The sequence below is a fragment of the Phodopus roborovskii genome, unplaced genomic scaffold (assembly GCF_943737965.1).
Source record: "Phodopus roborovskii unplaced genomic scaffold, PHOROB, whole genome shotgun sequence".
In the NCBI taxonomy this organism is placed as follows: Eukaryota; Metazoa; Chordata; class Mammalia; order Rodentia; family Cricetidae; genus Phodopus; species Phodopus roborovskii.
Window position 1 is genome coordinate 12,333,887 of NW_026126448.1, and position 18,901 is coordinate 12,352,787.

The window sequence follows — 18,901 nt, forward strand, 5'->3', positions numbered from 1 at the left end:
ATGTATATGTGCATAAATGTGTATATATATATGTGTGTGTGTGTACATATATGTATGTCTACATTGTGAGAAACAAGTGTTTTTTTCTATCAAAGGTAGTTAGTCCTGCAAGGACTCATATTTCCTGAACTGACCGCTCCCCCTATGCACCGACTAGCCTGTCATGTAAGGCTGTAAAGCTGGGCCCTGGCTAATGGGGTGAGATGCAGTTACAGACTGCAGCAGATGGAAGCTATTTTGGCCAAGTGTGCTTGTTAACCTGGTTTGGGGTTTGACACACCCTTTATGAAGGAAAGAAATAGTCTTGCCAAGCTACTTTTGTTTTGTTCTTATGTTCCTTTGTGTGACACGGATTACCCTTCATTTGTTTCTGTAGTGTGTGTGTGTATGTGTGAATGTGCCATGGACAATGTTGAGGCCAGGGGACAACATTCAGGGCTGGTTCTCTCCTTCCTCTGTGTGGGTCAAAGTCAAGCCATTAGGCTTGCTGCCAAGTGTCTTTAGCTGCTGAGTGTAGCAGGCTTTCCTTGACCACCAGCCTCCAAGCCATGATACAGAGACTTATTATTGATTATGAAAGCTAGGCCTTAGCTTAGGCTTGTTTCTAACTATCTCTTATAACTTAAATGGACCCATTTCTATTAATCTATATGCTGCCATGTGGCTTGTGGCTTTTACCTCTCCTCCTACATGTCCTGTTTCTTTTCCATTTCCTCTGGGGTCTCCCCATGTCTACATTCATCTCCTCCTCTTTTCTCTCTGCCTGGAAGTTCCGCCTTACCTCTTCCTGCCTAGCTATTAACCATTCAGCTATTTATTAAGCCAGTCAGAAAATTCCTTGGCAAAGATAGATCCTTACAGTGTAGACAAATATTCTTCAACAGCTGAGCCCTTTCATTGGCCTCAGGCATCCTTCTCTTTTATTTATTTATTTATTTATTTATTTATTTATTTATTTATTTTCTTAGACAAGTCCCGCTTGGTTCAGAATGCCCTATGTTGAGCAGGCTGGCGTCAATCTCACAGAGACTCATCTGCCTTTACCTCCTGAGCACTGGGCTGAAGGTGTGTACCACCACAACCAGCCTCTCTCTTTAAGGTAAAAAGAAAAAAAGTTTAAAGATGTCAGAAGCCCTTCAGCAAACTCCATCTTCTGTTCCACAGCCCACAGCTGCCTTAACCAGCCAGAATACACATGCAGGAGCTTGTGACCTCCTGCTACTGGGACAAAACTGGCCTGCTGTAAACCACAGAAAAGAGAAAAGGCATTAAGTAAGCCTTTAAGGGAAGTCTTGGTTGTGTGGCCTGAGAGGGCCCCTGTGTCTGAAAAAAACAGAACAGCTCCCTGTAGTTAGAGCCTAGGAGATTCTCAGTTTAGTACTCAGGGCATTCTGATCTGGCTTGGCTGAGGGGACTGGCCTCCACCCTGAGCACACCTCCCGAATCTGAGAGCAAGCTTTAGAGGACAACCTTGAACTTCTGATCTTCTGTAGCAAATTTTTGTGGGCTTCCAGCCCTCAAATCATGACACAGAGACTTACTATTAACTATGAAAACTCAGCGTTAGGCTTGTTTCTAACTAGTTCTTGTAACTTAAGTCAACCCATTTGTATTAGTCTATGTGTTGTTGCACAACTCATGGATTTTCTCCTCCTGCATGTTCTTCTTCCTCTGCTGGTAACGTCCCCCCCCCACTTCCCTGAAACCGCTCTGTCCCCAGAAGTCCTGCCTAACCTCTTCCTGCCTAGTTATTGGCCATTCAGTTCTTTATTGAACCAATCACAGTGACACATCTTCACACAGTGTAAAAGAATATTCCACAACAATCCTCCTGCTCCACCTCCTGAGTACAGGGATTATAGGCATGCACCACTATGCCTAGTTTGTGTGGATCTGGGGATTGAACTCAGGGCTTTGAGAGTGTTAGGCAAGCGCTTTACCCACTGAGCTATATTTCTAGCCCTATGAGAGCCATCTCCATCCCTATTGTATGTGTGGAGGCTAGAGATTACTACCAGGTATTTGTTTTCCTTTCTCTCTGTCTGCCCTATCTTTTTGAGACAAGGTGTTTTCACTGAGCCAGGGGCTCACCAATTGGCTAGGCTGGCTGGGTAGCAAGCCCCAGGATCCATCTGTCTCTGCACTCACAAAACTGAGGTTAAGTGACCATGGGCTCTCCAACTGCATGCCAGAGAAACTGGAGAGACTTTGACAGTCCAAACTAGCACAGTGCCTGCCACTTGGCTTTCCTCTATGCAAAAAAAAAAAAAAAAAGAAAAAAAAAAGAAAAAAAAGAAATAAAGAAAGAACTGAGGTTACAGACTCCGGCCACCATACCTGGCTCTTATGTGAATGCTGAGGATTTGAACTCCGGCCCTCATGTTTGCACAACACTTTATCCAATGAGCCACCTCCCCAGCCCACCAAGCAGACTTATTTTAAAGGTATGAAAAATTACACATTTTCTCATCCCTGTAGTCTGCTTTAGTGGTGTGATTTTCCTGCTCACTTTCCTTCAGGACAAACTCAGTCTTTCACAGAAGACCTGGCAGCTGGGTGCGCGTTGCTAATTCTTCTTAGGCAGATGACACTAAATAAAAACCTGGTCACCGGATTCAGCCTGAATTCAAACCAGTTGCCACCTGGTAGCAATGTGACCTTGGCAAGTGCTCTCTGACCTTTGGGTTTCTCCAGCAGGGCTTATGTCGGTCTCTACCTTCAAGCACTGTGTGAGGATTCCTGTTTTAAGTGATGTACGGGGAAGGCTCTGTAAATGCTGGCTGGTCCTCCTTATGACCACCCAGGTGGTTTCTACAGCTCAGCTGGGAGGGGGGGGTCCCTCCTTTGAACTAATTATATAGTGTTAATCCACTGGGTAAGAATAAGATCACTATCATAATTTTTGAGCCAGATTTGAAGCAAGCCAGGATGATGGACTCTGGCTAGGTTTGTACCTGGGATTCCCAGAGAATGGCCGTGAATTATGTTAGTTGGATGCTTATAAAGGCAAAACCTGTAAGACTATGTACTTTCTGCTTTCATCCAATTGGGGGGCAAGCATGCATTCTGACATATGTTCTGCCTACATACCTCCAGCCTATGTGTGCTCAGGTACATCCTGTGCAGTTAGGGCAACCAACCTTGTTTATAGAACTGAAAATTTGTGGCTTGCTATCTTACATGAATAGCCCCCAGCATTCAAGGGAATTATTGTCCTTGGGCAAGTGGGGCTAAGAGGTTAGAGGCATTTTGTTTCATAGATTTCTAAAGCACAGTAATTGAAACTTAAAATATAACTTTAACCCTCACAGTGGCCCAGGCTGGCCTTGAGCTCATGGCATTCCTCCTCCTGAGTTTTGGGATTACAGGAGTGACCACCACACATAGCGGTACTTATAGCACAAATTACACCCCCCACATACACTCCTTTTCCTTTGCCTACTTGCCTCACTAAATATTTATTGGCTCTGTTCAGGGTTAGGAGCACAACTCAGTGAAGAACAGGACTGTGGACTGGAGTCAGCAAACAAGAAACAGGCCAGGGTTCCATGAAAAACGTGGGTACATCAGAGGCCATGAAGGGTGGTGGCTAGAGGAGAACTCTTATGGGTGGTGACAGTTAAGCTGATGGCTAAGGGACTACAGAAGCTGGTCAACTCGGGAAGTCCAGAGATGACAGGGGATCGTATTGGGACCATCTGGGAGCTGTTCAGTGGGCCTGTGAGGACAGTGCTACCGGTAATGAGGACTAGGAAGAGAGGATGGCACAGGGCAGGAGATCAAGGATGGGCATAGTGATGTGGCCTGCAGGCAAGCGTCTTGCAGAGAGCATTGAAGATGGAAGAGGTGAGCTTTCTGTGTGAGAGGGTGAGACACACAGGAAGCCCTGCTAGTCCCTGAAACCTCCATTCTGACCTCAGATATTCTCCAGCAGTTTGGGTTGAAAGACTTAAACTAGCAAAGAAATGAAATGAAGCCCAAATAATTGGAATGCTGGGCGTAATTTGCTAACCACCTGCCCTGAGATAGCAGGATACCAAGAATTCACACTGCCCCTCCTTTCCGTGAGTCAGCAGGTGGTAAATAGGGTCCTTAAGAAACAAAGAGATAGCTGCAACTCTGGTTTGCCCAGACAAGATTAATTAGCACACCCCAAGGCCCTAAGGTCTGTTGACCCTAACAGCAAGACCATCCGGCCTCGTACTCAATGGACAGAGGGTCGGTCACACGACCCTCCCTAGCTTGTGGGTTTTGCCTTTAAAAATGCCTGTGCCTGGGGAATGGAGCTTCTCTTTGGCCTGTGTGCTGAGGGAGCCTGTTTGCACAAACGATTCCTGTTCATTAAAGCCTCTTGTGTGTTGCAGCAACTGGACTGGACATTGAGTTCTTGGGGGTACCGACTGAAACTGGGAGACTCCTCATTCTGAGGGTCTTACAGGGTCAGGATCTCCTCTGCTCTGGCCTCATGTTGGCCCACCTAAAGGCTACACAAAAAAGATGCTGGGGTGTTCTTTGGGGGACTCTGACCCAACTGTCAGACTCATCGATCACAAACAATCTTTCCTAATTTAGTTGAGTATCTTTAAGAATATTCTCATTTGCACATTTGAATACATTAGCATAATGACTTCCACGGTGGCCTCCCAGCCTTTGTATACCTGACCCACCCACTCCACCCTGTTCCTTCTCCAGGAGGCTAGTCAACCAGATTCCCCATTAACCTGATCAGGGGACTAAAAGCAAAACTATCTGAATTTCTTCCATAGCTGATTCCAGAGTGGTCGTAAGAGACCTGTCTTCCAGGTGGGCAGGCTATGATATTAGGGAGGTATCTCTTAGTCAAGATGAAAGGGCCCAGTCTGCTACAGAATGCTCTGGTGCCTGCACCAGGCTTCCAATGAATCACATCAAAGGCCTCCTAGCCACTGCCCGCCCCTTCCAGCTGTGGGGAAAATGGGCTCATTAGACCAGAGAGCGAGTGGTGTTTACATTAGGCACTGCTGATTTACAAGCCCTGAGCTGCCATTTTCCCCTCACCTCGAGCTGGGGCTCAGGAGAGCCCTCTACTTGCCTGCAGTGGCTCCTTTGAAGGTTCAGCAGGCTCCAGAAGAGGATCAGGAGAACACCCCTTCCTCCCCTCTGCCTTTCTGCACTAATTAGGCTCCTTTCAATTGAACACTATCTAGGGGTGGGTAGAGACTAGCAGGGGACTGTCGGTGGAGGCCTAGGCATAATTGTGTTGATTAAGAAGCACAAGGCTGGTGAGGTTGTCTTCTTTCAAGATCAAGTCTCTGCACTTGTGGGAGTCTTGATTTTTCTGGGCCAATTTGTTTGTGTTGTCCTAATTGCCCAGAGAAGGATGTTTCTTATAAAACTCCGGTCTGTGGGATACTGTGCAAGTCTATATATCCTGAGGCTCCAGGTTTGGGGTGTGCACCGTGAAGTCTTGTCTTTGAGTACCAGGCTAAGAGTGTGGCAGCATTGGGGACAATCCTGCTGGGTGTGTCAGAGGCAGAATAAGCAATTGGGATAACCAGAATGGCTCCTGGACCCCATGTTCCCTTGCAATTGATTGGGAGTCGCCAATGGACTGTGAGTAGATGTGACACATGTCTATGAAAGGCCAATGTCCCTGGAGCTGGTAGGTCCGCCCTCTAGCCTCTTTTTATCTTTTATACTGTAACTTTGTGGAGTCATACACCCCAGACAGAGGGAGGCAGCCCGACTACAACTGCCTTTATGGGAGAAACAGACTTACTGTGTTAGCTCTAACATTTCAGAATTTGGTTAGCTCTTCTTGCACTCTACTGTAGGTTGTCCTAATACATGGCCCCAGTGAATGTCACCTGCCCTAGAAAATGGCTGCCTTGTCTCTTCTGAGAGACATTCTGCCAAAGCCAGCATAAAAGGAGAGCCTTCTCCATCAGTTTGGAGCCCCTCTTTTGAAGCCTGAGTTGCAGGGTCTGCTCAAGCTTGGTTTTCTTAAGAGAGCAGGCTTGCTAGGGTCAAGTGTTCACTGGTTCACCAATCATTGAGCCCAGTGGATGGGGGCATTCTGACTGTCTGACCCAGTTTGGGTTTAGAGTCAGGGTCATGGTCAAGGTTGGGCTGGGTTAGGTTTGGCAGTCCCAATCAGTGGGAAAAAAGGATGGCAAACAGACGAGAGTGTCAACTATAAATGCTATTTCTTGGCTGCTGTGAGCCCAACTCTTAACACATTGCTCTGATGCATCACAGAGACCATGGCTAAGGCCCCAGGAAAGTTGTTTGGCCATTTATAAAAAATATAAATGCACGGAGGTATGATGGTTCTACTGGTAGCCGGAAGTATGAAACATTCTATGAAGAGGATTTTAATTACTTTGATGCCTGTGTAGTTCTGCAGGGACCCGGGAGGCTGAGGGATGGGGAGGAGAAGGATGGGAGTGAGGTGATGTAGAGCTCCTGCACAGTCACCGGGAGAGGAACATCTGAGCTTCTCCTGCACAGCATACTCCCTACGTGTGTGTGTGTTTGCAGAGAGCCCACTGTGGTCTGCCCTGGATTGCTTTCTATTCATGACAAAATGCCATGATCAACTAACAGGCCATTATAAAGGGAAGCCAAGGAACTCAAGACAGGACTCTGAAATCAGGACCTGAAGCAAGGACCATGAAAGAACTCTTCTGATTGGCTTGTTCTTCATGGCATGTTCAGGTACCTTTCTTATTCCTCCCAGGACTATCTGCTCAGGGGTGGCACACCTCACAATGCCCTCTCATCAATAATTAATCAATCCCACAGGCTTGCCTACAGGTTAATCAGATGAAGGCTTTGTCCCTCATCCCACATCACCCTAGGTGGTGTCAAGCTGTCAAAAACCTAACTGGCACAATTGACCTCTTGTCAAGTTGACACACCTTGGAAGAGGGGACCTCAACTGAGGAGAGGGATTGCTCTCCACTTCCAAGATGGTACCTCATTAATGTATTCGTAGGAGGGGTAAACAGGGCAAATGTGGGTCCTCACGGGTGCTCTCCAGCCCTTTAATCACTTTCTGTGCTGGCTAGTTTCATGTCAACTTGACACAAGCTAGAGTCATTTGGGAAGAGGGACTCTCAATTGAGAAAATGCCTCTGTAAGATTTGTGCATGGCAAGTCTGTAGTGCATTTTCTTGATTAATGATTAATGTGGGTGAGTCCAGTCCACTGTGGCTGCTTCCAACCCCCTGTAGGTGGTCCTGGATGGTATAAGAAAGCAGGCTGAGCAAATTATGAGGAGCACTCCTCCATGCCTGTGCCTCAGCTCCTGCCTCCAGGTGCTTGCCTTGAGTTCCTGCCATGGTTTCTCTGTGTGATGGAAGATGAGACAAATGATGTCTCTGTGTGATGGACTGCAAGCAGGAAGATCAGATAAACCTTTTCCTCCTCAGGGTGCTTGTGGTCATGGTGTTGTATCACAGCAGTTGCGACCCTGACTAAGGTGCTTCTTAAAGGTCTCTGACTTCCTCTGCACTTTCCGTTCAGCGAGTGATGCTTTGATGACATTTGCAGCTCCAAAAGAAATAAATAGAACAAGAGGCAGGACCTGGCCCCAGAAACTGCAGAGTGAGGGAGGAAAGTCTTTGACCAAGCTGTGGCATTGTCAGGACACAGCGGCTTCCCCCTTCTGGACCCTCTTGTGGGTCACCCCTGTGCTTGTAAAGCTGGAGCACTCCTGAAGGAATATTTCCCATAACCTAGGATGTTACTGAGTGACAATGTTAACCCTTCTCGGCTCATAATGACAGACAGGCACACAATCGCCTGTGACTCCAGCTCCAGGGAATCTGATACTCTCTTTTGGCTTCTGTGTGGACTACACAAATGTCTATAAACCCACACAGAGATGTATACATATATACACAACTAAACCTAAACAAAACAAAACAAAAACCTTTTCTCTAAGACTCTTCTATATGCTTGGTGCTGTGTCCTCTGGGTAGAGGGTGTGAGATGTGGGTTTGCCATGGCTGCCCAAGGGAGAGTGGAGGTTGGCAGCATAGACCTCCTGCTGATGGAAAATTTGCATGCGCATACTTCTAGGCTCAGGGGAGGCATGTGGCTCAAGTGTGGCTAGTGAAGATGCTCCTGGGTCTAGGCTGAGTGTCCCAGGGCTCTGGATTCATCATGTGACTTGACAGGACACTAGCCATGTGGTCCTGGGAGAGCCAGTTGTATGGGAACAAGGAAGGCAATCTGCATCTCTCCCATAGATAGCTGCTGACCTAAAGAGTTCTGTATGTCTGGGATACACTGAGGCCCATGGCTGAGATGGCCATTCCTAGACAGGATCCATGTGGTGATATTTTGTTTATGATCTAACAAATAAAGCTTGCCTGAAGATCAAAGTGCAAAGCTAGTTAGCCATAGAAGCCAGGCAATGGTGGCACACACTTTTAATCCCAGCACTCAGGACACAGAGGCAGACAGATATCTGTTAGTTCAAAGCCACCCTGGGCTACACAAAATTGATCCAATTTAAAAGAGAACCAGAGCTCACGCACAAAGGTGATCCCAGTACTTGGAGTGACATGCCTTTAATCTTAGCACTAAGGAGATGGAGACAGGAAGGGATATGGCTGGGTGGAGAGAGGACTATAAGGCAGGATGAGTCAAGAGGAACAGTGCAGTGTCAAGACAGTCTAAGGAGCAGTGTAGTCTAAGCAGTCTGAGGATGGAGCCTTAGGACAGGACCGCCCCTTTGGTTTGAGCATTCGTAGAGGTGAGAACTCTTGTGGCTGGCTGCTTTGCTTTTCTGAGCTTCAGCATTAACCCCAATAACTGACTCTGAGTTTTTATTAAGAAGAACAATTAGAACTCATGCAACAGAGCCAGGCTGCAGGCCCAGGCCACTGGGAAATAGTCTTACCAAGGGTGAGGAACTCTGGGGTTCTCAGTCAGGTGAAAAGCAGTCAGGGTTTGAAGAGGGACGGAGGTAGGTGGCTTGACCTCCTTGTATTCTAGAACATGCTTTTGCAATACTCATTGGCATTGGATCCTAGTGGCCATGGCTGGGCCATGGGGCCTGGAATGGGGGCTCTGACATCTTTTAGCCACTAGAGGAGGACTATCTGCCACACTCACTGTGCTGGGGACTGCTTTAGGGCGGGTGGGGAGGACAGGAATGGAGGGAGGGGAACTGTGGTATCCCTTCTGCCGGGAGATGCACAAGAACTCAACTGGAACCTGACAGCTGCAGAGGAGCTCTGTAACAAGTACGGTTTTTCTGCCCGCCACCTGCTCTTGTTCCGCCACCAAGCCAGCCCCAAATAACACACTGAGACTCTGTATTTGATACAATACTGTTGGCCCGGTTACTTGTTTCTTATCGGCTAGCTCTGCCTTTAATTATTAACCCATTTCTGCTGATCTATGTATTTCTCTTACCAGGGAGCCGGCGGCATACTGCTTTCTTCAGACTCTCCATCTTGACTCCTCCTTCCTACTTCCTATTTCCTCCTTGTCTCCTAGTCCCTCCTATCTTCCTTTCCTATTGGCCAACAGTGTTTTATTATTAACCAGTATGAGAAACATATACAGAATGACATCTCCCATCAGAGCTCTGGTCATGATTCTATCAAGGTCATTGGGTTGTGTTGAGTCTGCCAGAGGACAGGGCGAACAACGGGAAGTGGCATGTGGCCCCAGGAGAAGTCATAGAATGATTGTTCCTGGCCTATTGGAGGGACTCAACTTCAGCACCCAATTTCTCATCCACCAAGTGTTTAGTGTGGGCCATTATTGCGCTGAGAAAATACTTTGTGTACATGTTGTACTACTTCAACCTGCCCCCGACTTTGTGATGTAGGAAGGGGTTATTATTTGTGGATTTGAAGAGATGGGCTCAAAGAGGTCAAGCTAGAAATGGTGGAGCCAGGAATTGAACCCAAGTCTAGCTGGCTCCAAAGTGCAACCATGCTTTTTGTGCAGTCTCTCTACCCTGTCTGGACTTCCCCTGACCTTGCCCACAGCCCTCCAGTCCAGGTCCAGTCCAGGCCTATAGTTTTCCTTTCCACACTATGGTTGTTTCCTGGACTTTTCCAGCCCAGGGCCTTAACTCACACCAATCATTAAATCCACGACACTTGATCCTTCCCCAATTGTAGGTCCTAGCTTAATGCCATGTCTCTGGCCTCTAGTCAGACCCCTGGCTGTGACTTCTCAGAACACCCCCTCTGCCCCATGAGTTGGTACCCTTTCCATTATTCTGCAGTAAGATCTAGGAGGGCAGAGGACAGAGGGTGCTATTCTTAGCTATATCCTCGGCGTGAGGGACCAGAAGTACTTCTGTATACATATCACTCAGTCTAGGCTAGTTTCATCCTGTCTGACTCTGAGATCTTCCTCCTTGTAGTCTCCACATCTTAGCTTGTTGTCTACTATATGCATGGGCTCTGTGGCTCCATGTTGGTAGGGCCTCAGTTCTGTACCCAGCCTGTTCTGCTTGAGGGAGGCTGGGCAGACCCTGGTGGGACTTGGAGAGGCCAGCCAAGGGCTTGATACATCTTTAGGGCATTTGCGACATGGGAATAGAAATGCCTTGGCCTCGTGAGATATTGTGTACTGACATTTGCACCATGAAATCTCTCTGTCGTGCACAGGCAGGAGACACTAACACTAAGTCAGCTTTTAAGCTGGACTACATTCTTGACATTTCCACCCAGATGCCTGAGCCAGGAAGAGCTTCCCATCCTGTTGTGCATCTCCAAATAGTCTCAAGCGCAATAGAACTTGACTTACGGCCCGCGGCAGCTTGCTCGTAATTCTAATAACCATCCCGAATTAGATCACTTCACGTTCACCTTATCTCTTCCCTCATTCATCTTCTGGTCAGGTCATTAGGAGCGCTACAAGTCTTCCCCAAACCTTGGCATTCTATTATTTATATATTATACACATTTCTCTAGAGAGACCCTGCAACATGGTGACATAGCCAGCAAGGACTGTCTTTCTTTCCTGAGGACAGCTAGGACACATTCTTTGCTTTGTCCACAGACTCGTTTAATCCACTGATATTTAAAAATTTCCAACTCGTGGCACAGTAAGGTGAGGTGGGTTTCTGGGGATCTGAGCTCCATGCCTGGAACCTACACAGTAGAAGGGAGGAACTGACCCCCAAAAGCTGCCCCCCAACAACACACATGCATACACATTGACAAAATAAAGGAATAAATCTAATTTTAAAAATTTCAACTGAAAGCATGGCTAAAGGGCCTCTTTGTATGGCTAAGTGAGTTGGGGCAGGTCTGAGGATATGGGCCAGTGGCTACAACTAAGCAAGGGAGTTGGGAAAGCATTTGGTAGTTCTAAGGAGGGTTTTGGACACTGGCATGTTGATGTGTCCATCTTATGGCAAAAGATGTTTAATGTGGTCATACCAAAACAGAATAGCAGGCTGGACACTCCCCATACTTTCAATGTGTGTGTGTGAGTGTGGAGGTCAGAGGTGGATTAGGGAGTCTCCTTCAGTTGTCCTCTGCCTTATTTTTTCTTTGAGACAGGGTCTTTCCCTGAACCTGGAGCTCTTCAGTGCATCAAGGTCAGCTGGCCAGTGAGCTCCAGAGATCAGCCTGTCTGCCATGCCATTGCTGTGGTACCAGGGCTATACCAGCACTGCACTTGGCTCTTTACAAGGGAGTGGGGTCTCCGTAATCAGGTCCTCATGCTTGTATGACAAGCGCTTTACTGGCTGAGTCTGTCCACCAGCTTGAAATCCACTGTTTGAAGAGGAAATGTATCTTTATTATTTGCTTGTTTTCCCTGGACTAAAAAAAAAAAAAAAAAAAAAACACGTATGTGAAAAAACAAAACAAACAAAAACCAAAAAAACTCCAACCTTATAAAACTGTATAGGGTAGAGAGTGGACATGCCAGATAGCCCCACCCCTTGCAGAGAAGATAGTGCCGTGGGTGGTATCCTAGACTTTTTTCACACACATTCAAACCCAAGCAAGAATGTAACAACCTAATGCTTATTACACAGTATTGATTTAAAATGATGTAACCCAAAGACAGCCTGGGTCTTCCCTCCATTTCACACCATTCAGTTTCACCAAGCTTATTGGGCGGGGTTAACAACTGGGTGAAGATGCCTACCACCCACTGTGACAATAATAAAAGAGATGAAATATTAATGCCCTTCACTTTAGTCCCTGTCAAAATGGCTTTTGTCCAGGGGCCAAGACAAAAATGCCTTGCCTGTCCAGTCTCATCTCCTGTGGCTACTAAGCTCATTCCTCACTTAAAATTTTTTCATTGTGTGTGTGTGCATGCGTGTGTATGTATGCTCCATGGTGTATGTGTAGAAGTCAGAGGACAACTTTAGAGAGTTGGTTTTCTCCTTCCACTGTGTGGGTCCCAGGGACAGAGTTCAGGGTTGCTATACTTGATGGCAAGTGTCTACCTGTTGTGTCACCTCCCTGGCCCTCACTCCCTGTTTTTGTACTCTGAGTAGCCTCATGCAACTTCCAGTCTCCAGGGCTACCAATGTAAAGCATCTTCTCTTCCAGAGAAGTCCCTTACATTGCCTTTCCCAGGTCTTTCCTAATCTGCTTCTGGGACCCAGGACAATGCAGAGCAGAAGGAGGCAAGGTAGCCCATATTTCAGTGTGATTCTCTGCCTTCTCAAGCTCCAGCCTTCCTCTTTGGGATGTGCCTTCATGAACAATCCCACAACTTCCTGAACAATCCAACAAAAACCTTTGTTTCCTATGAATTTCCAAGCTCTGTTTCCAGTTTTCCTAATACACGAGGTTAAGATCAGTTATCATTAAGGTGTTACCATCAGGAAGGCTGCCTACACCCTGTAAAGTAGTCTGTCATTGGCCCGAAGTTGAGCAGCACTGGACTACTTCCCATTTACAAAGCAGCACTTGGGTACCTGACTTGCTGCTGCAAGGGTCATGTTCTTTTTGTTTGTTTATTTGTTTGTTTTTTGAGACAGGGTTTCTGTGTGTAGCTTTGGAGAACTCTCTCTGTAGACCTGGCTGGCCTCAGACTCACAAAGATCCACCTGCCTCTGCCTCCCGAGTGCCACCACCGCCCAGCGTTGTCAAGGGTCAACTGAATTTATGTCATGTACTAATTTAACACATCAAATGGCAGAACAGATGGGCTCACTGCTCAGTCTTTTCTCCAGGAGCCAAACATGGTAACAACAGTAAAAAGGTAAAAGAGTATGCAGGAGAGCAGTATGAACAGTCTTGTGATGGTGGCTTCTCAGCCTCTTCCAGGAAGTCATTGCCCAAATGAGAGACCGCCACTGTCCGCTGTGCATACATTGGATCATGAGTAGACAGAAGAACTCGGCTCCACCTCTGGCATGGGCTTAGGAAGCTAGTTCCCCTCACTTAGCCTCAGTTTCCTTGCTAAGTTGGAGGGTAACACGCCCTGAGATTGTCTTACATACAGTTCATGTGAGAGTCAAGATGGTAAGGCCATAGGTATCCACACATATGTCTCCTCTGGGATTGTCTAGAATCCAAATATGTTATTTGTGGGTAGGTAAGATGGATGCTCTGTCTCCCAAACACAGATGGAAGAGGGTCAGGTACCCACGAGCATGGGCTCATCGTCCATGCTTAGCTGGCCAGGTACTGTTGCCTTGTGCAATGGTTCTTGATAGACAAAGTAGGGGCAGATTAGAGTTCATCTCGGTTGTCTGGGGTAGGGGGTGGCTGAGTTGGCGAAGTGCTGCTTTGTAAATGGAAAGTTCTGAATCTGATTCCCAGCGCCCACACAGAAGTGTCAGGTGTGAAGATACACACTGATTGTAGACTAGTGCTGGTCAACTTTGGGCCAATGACAGACCCAGTTTTACAGGAAGCAGGTGGCCTTCCGGATGATCAAATCAGATTGTGCATTGGCCTCCATACACATGCATGCACACGTGTATGCGCGCGCACGCGCACGCGCGCGCGCACATACACACACGTGTAAAAACTAAAATAAACAGCAAATAGAATTTGAAATGGCCATGGAGCATGCATGGGAAGGTGTGTTCTCCCCAAATTCTTCCTGACCTGTTGCTACTTATTTGTGAACCTGTTTCTTGATTTTAGGCTGGAAATTGTCAGTTTTTGTATGCCACTGAAGTCACCTGTACTGGGCTTCCGTTATCTGGGGAAAGAGCCTTGATGCAGAGCCCTTTGTGAGGCATGTAGGGATTTCCCAGTGTGAGATGGTCCATGGAAATGCCTTCCTGCAAGACAGGAGGGAACCAGCTCTGCACTGAGATGCGATGTAGCATTCTAAGCTGCATGGAAGCCAGAAGGCTCAGGTTCAGTTTGCATCACAATCTACACAGGGCACAAAGGCAAAATCTTTTTTCTACAACATTGTACTGAGATGTGTTATTATCTTCCCCACTGCTTCTCCTAGTTTATTAATGACAAAAATCAACCTAAGGAAGAAAGGGTTTGCTTTGGTTCATACTTTGATGAGGAAGGGGCTGCTGCTGTAGGAGTATGAGACAGCTGGTCATGTTGCTTTGTAGTCAGGAATCAGGAAGAGATGAAATTGCTGCTTCTCACACTTTCTCCTTTTTTTTATTCAGTCTGGGACCCCAGCACAGTGAATGGTACCATTCACGTTCTGGATAGATCTTACCTCAGTCAAATGTTTGTGGAGATATCCTGTCTGAGTTAGGGTTTCTATTGCTGTGAAGAGACACCATGACCACAGCAACTCTTAGAAGGAAAACATTTATTTGGAGTGGCTCACTTACAGTTTCAGAGGTTCTGTCCATTATCATTGTGGTGAGGAGCATGGCAGAGTACAGGCAGAGATGGTGCTGGCTACATACATCTTGATCAGAAGGCAACAGGAAGTGAACTGTCTTTCATACTGAGCAAACCTTGAGCAAAAGACACCTCAAAACTACCCTTCCCACATATACACAATGACACACTCTTTCCAACAACTGCCACTCCCTTTGGGGGCCATTTTCTTTTAAACTACTACACACTATTGATGTTTAGTAAGGATCAGGAGAAACAAATAGGCCGAATAGATGTTTATTCAGGGATAAATAACTCACAACATAGACAGATGAACACCAGCAGGTTCCTGGTCCCAAGGATGCCTCTGGAAGTGCTCCTGTCCCTGTGCTGCAAGCAAGAGAGTTCTCCAAGCCCCCTCCTCAGCCTTAGTTCCCCCAGGTCACATCCGGCCCTGTCTCCACACCCTCAGAGACACTTTCTAGCTGAGTCTGAAATGCAGTCAAGTGGATACTGGTGATTGATCATCACATCTAGAATCCCTTCACGATAGTTAGCTTGATTATGGAAACTGCTTCAGAGGGCAGGTCTGCCCGCCAAAAAGGAAGAGGGCTAATGGTTAGCTTAATCTAGCTAAGTTGAATAAGGTGATATTATACAACTGCTAAAAGTGTGTGTGGGCAGAGCGCCTTGGTAACACGAGGTGTCTAAAGTCTAATCCATGTAACTGTAAAGACAAGAAAACTTACTTAGTTGTACTATTGTGCTGTAATTAATTTTATTTATTTATTTTAACAAAACATGGATTTCCCTTTCTTCTTATTTATAGTACTTGATTTAGTCAAAATGGATTATGTCTAGAAGAAATATTTATCAGATTATTATGGAGACAGATTGAGTGACAGGAACGCGGAAAAATTTCAGGCCATCTCAAAGGCTTGGAAGTTAGTGCCCTTTGGGCTGTATGTCCCATTTCATGGTGACTGCCCCAATGAATGGGAGGTGTGAATAATGTTTGCTGAGGGGGTTGAAAGCCAGGCTTTCCCTCAATATAGACACCATCAGACTGTGTCCTGATTCCTTTATGATTTCTGTATAGGATTTATGTTTGAAGTGATTCATGCACTTGAATTTAGTGCTTTTTAGCTTATAAATAATGAAGCAAGATAATGATAATCAGAGACTTCTATTAAAATGTAGTATTGTGCTGGCTAGTCTATGTCAACTTGACACAAGCTAGAGTTACCGGAAAGAAGGGAAGCTCAATTGAGAAACTGCCTCTGTAAGGTCCGGGTATAAGGCATTTTCTCAGTTGATGGGAGGAAGCCAAGCCTATTGTGGGTGGTTCCATCCCTGGGACTGTGGTCCTGGATTCTACAAGAAAGCAGACTGAATAAGTCATGATGAGCAAGCCATAAAGCAGCACCCTCTGTGGCCTCTGCATCAGCCCCTGCCTCCAGGATCCCTGTGCTGTTTGAGTTCCTACCTGACTTCCTTTGAGGATGAAGAGTGCTGGGGAAATGTAAGCTGAATAAATACTTTTCTCCCCAGCTTGCTTTTTGTTGCAATAAGAGAAACCCTGACTAAGACAAGTTGGCACCAGGAATGGGGTGTTGCTATGATAGACCTGACCATGTTTTGGGCAGGTTTGTGGGAGGACTTTGGAACTTTGGGCTAGAAAAGCCATTGAGTGTCGAGAGCTCAATGGAATGTTCTGCGGGAGATTAGAAGATAAGAATGTTGAGAGCAGTGCAGAAGATGCAGGCCTGGCTTGTGAAGGTTCAGAGGGAAGTTCAAAGACTCTATCAGGGCCACTTGCTATTTTGAATTGAGATTTTAGTATTCTGGTCAGCTGGGGCTGAAGAGTTGGCCATAATTAAAAAGAGACCAGCAATACTGAAGTGAAACCCTTGCATTCCTAGATGGTTGACGCTGGTCCGCTGGAGCCAAGAAATTTGCAGCGATTGAGAAGGCGCCAGCATCATTGAGGTGAAATCTTCTGGGAAGTCTTTGCTCAGGGTCAGCACACACAAGCTGTGTTCCAGAAGTGGCTGAGGTTGTATCTTGCACTGACAGCCAAATTTGGTAGTGTAACAGTCACCCAGGTGGTATTGCTTTTGAAGGCATGAAGTCATGGAGACATGAAGTGGTCATGGAGAGCAGCTGAGACTTGGCACTGTGAGAGGTCAGGAGAGGCCATTGATGAAGGTGCGGCTTCAGTGGCAGTTGAAGGCCCAGGACTGAAGGGTCGTGCAGAAAAGTTTAGGACTCAAACCTCATGAAGACAGCCTATGAGAGGCTATTGGTGAAAGTGCAGCCCAGTTGTAGCAGAGACCCCAGCAGAAGATGTCTGTACCATGGGATGACGACCAAGGACAGCAGCACCAGTGGAGTGGAGCCAGCCAGAGCCTAGATGAGCCATGTGTGCTGAAGAGGGCAGAGCTGGAGAAAAAAACCCAAGGAGGAACCAGGAAAATCATGAGTGAATCCCAGATAATTGGACGTTGAGTTATTTATACTGCTGGGGTTTGGGTTTTGCTTGGTTCAGGTTGTGGCTGTGCCTTGGGTCTTCCATCTTGAAGAAGGTATTTAATTAAATCCCACAGTTGAGAAACTGAATTTTAAAAGAATGGATTTTTAAAAGAGATTGGCTATTTTAAAGGAACTGAAATTTTAATGTGTTTGAATTTGTAAAGACTGTGGGACTTTTAAAGTTATTTATGTTTTTAATGTGAGATCTTGGGGACAAATAAGATAGGAAGGGTTGTGGCTTAATAGTGATGTGTTTGTGTTTCAAGTTGACAAGGGGACAGTTGTGCTGGCTAGTCTTATGTCAACTTGACACAAACCGGAGTTATCTGTAAGGAGAGTTTCGTTGAAATAATAGAAACCTTAACTAAGATGAATCTATTCACTAATAACTATAAAAAAGCTCTTTAAAAATGGACACAAATAGGGCTGGGGATGATGTGTTGGTAGAATGCTTACCTAGTATTTAAGAAACTTTGGATTTGTGTGAGTTCAAGGCCAGCCTGGCCTATAGGACAAGTTCCAGGACAGCCAAGGCTACACTGAGAAATCCTGTGTCAAAAAACAAAATAAAATAAAACAAACAAACAGAAAAAGAAAGAAAAAAGAAAAAAGAAAGAAGAAAGAAGAAAAGAAAAAGAAAAAAGAAAGAAAAAAGAGAAGAAACCTTGGGTTAACTCCCCAGCATCACATAAACTGGGCATGGTGCATGCCTATGATCCCAGCACTCCAAAGGCAGAGGCAGGAGGATCCAGGATTCGAAGCCATCCTCAGCTACATACCGAGTTTGAGGTCATTCCTAGCTACATAAGACCTTGTCTACAAAACAAAACAAAACAAAGCTGTGCTACAGAGGCCTGAAGAAGCAGTTGGTTCTTCAGGAGCTGGTGTTATAGGCCACAAGGAGCCTCTTGATGTGGGTGCTGGGAACTGAACTTCAAGATCAGCAAGTGCTCTTAACCACCGAAGTGTCTCTCCAGTACCCACCAAAGAAGCTCTGTGCAGAGACCCCCTGCCCCATCCTACCCGAGTCTTGCCAGAAGCACTTCCTCTGCCATTCCCCTGCTCTTGAGTCTACATGCTGGGCAGTTTCTGAAGAGTAGGAGACCTATGGTTTTCCATTTCTGTCAGTTCCAGTCTGGATCAGTAGCAGGGATGAAGGGCTGGCACTACAAGGAGCCTAGGCCTGGGTATAAAAGATGCTTGGGTGCTGTACACATGTTATGGAGGGAGGATAAAGACAGCAAGGATCTGGAAGTCCTCTGAGAACTCTGCCTGACAGTTGCTGGGGGAGGTGAGGTCTGTCTTAGTATTTCCCCTGATTCTGCTTCCTCTTTTAACACTTTTTTTTTTTTCAGTGCTGGGATCAAACCTAGGGCTGTGAGAATGCCGGGCAACTGCTCTCCCACTGAGTGTGGTACCTCCAGTTCCTTCCTGACTCTTGATCTTTCTCTCCTGCCTCACTACCTTCCGCTTTTCCCTAGATGATTCCACTTTCTAACTCACCTTCCTGCCTCCCAGCATCCCCATTGGATGGAACCTAATATCTACACATAACTCCTGGCTCTTAGGATGCCACTCTCCTCACAAGGCCATCATGAGATGCCTTCTACCTCTGCTCTCCAGCCAGTTCT

At 46.4% G+C, this 18,901-nt stretch overlaps 1 non-coding gene across 1 annotated transcript; it reads left to right on the plus strand.

Moving 5' to 3' along the window:
• The first annotated feature begins 2,122 nt into the window (after positions 1-2,122).
• LOC127225534 (small nucleolar RNA SNORA44) lies at positions 2,123-2,257 on the plus strand. Its single transcript, XR_007834817.1, has one exon. It is a non-coding gene; the product is annotated as a small nucleolar RNA SNORA44 (small nucleolar RNA).
• Positions 2,258-18,901: the final 16,644 nt, after the last annotated feature.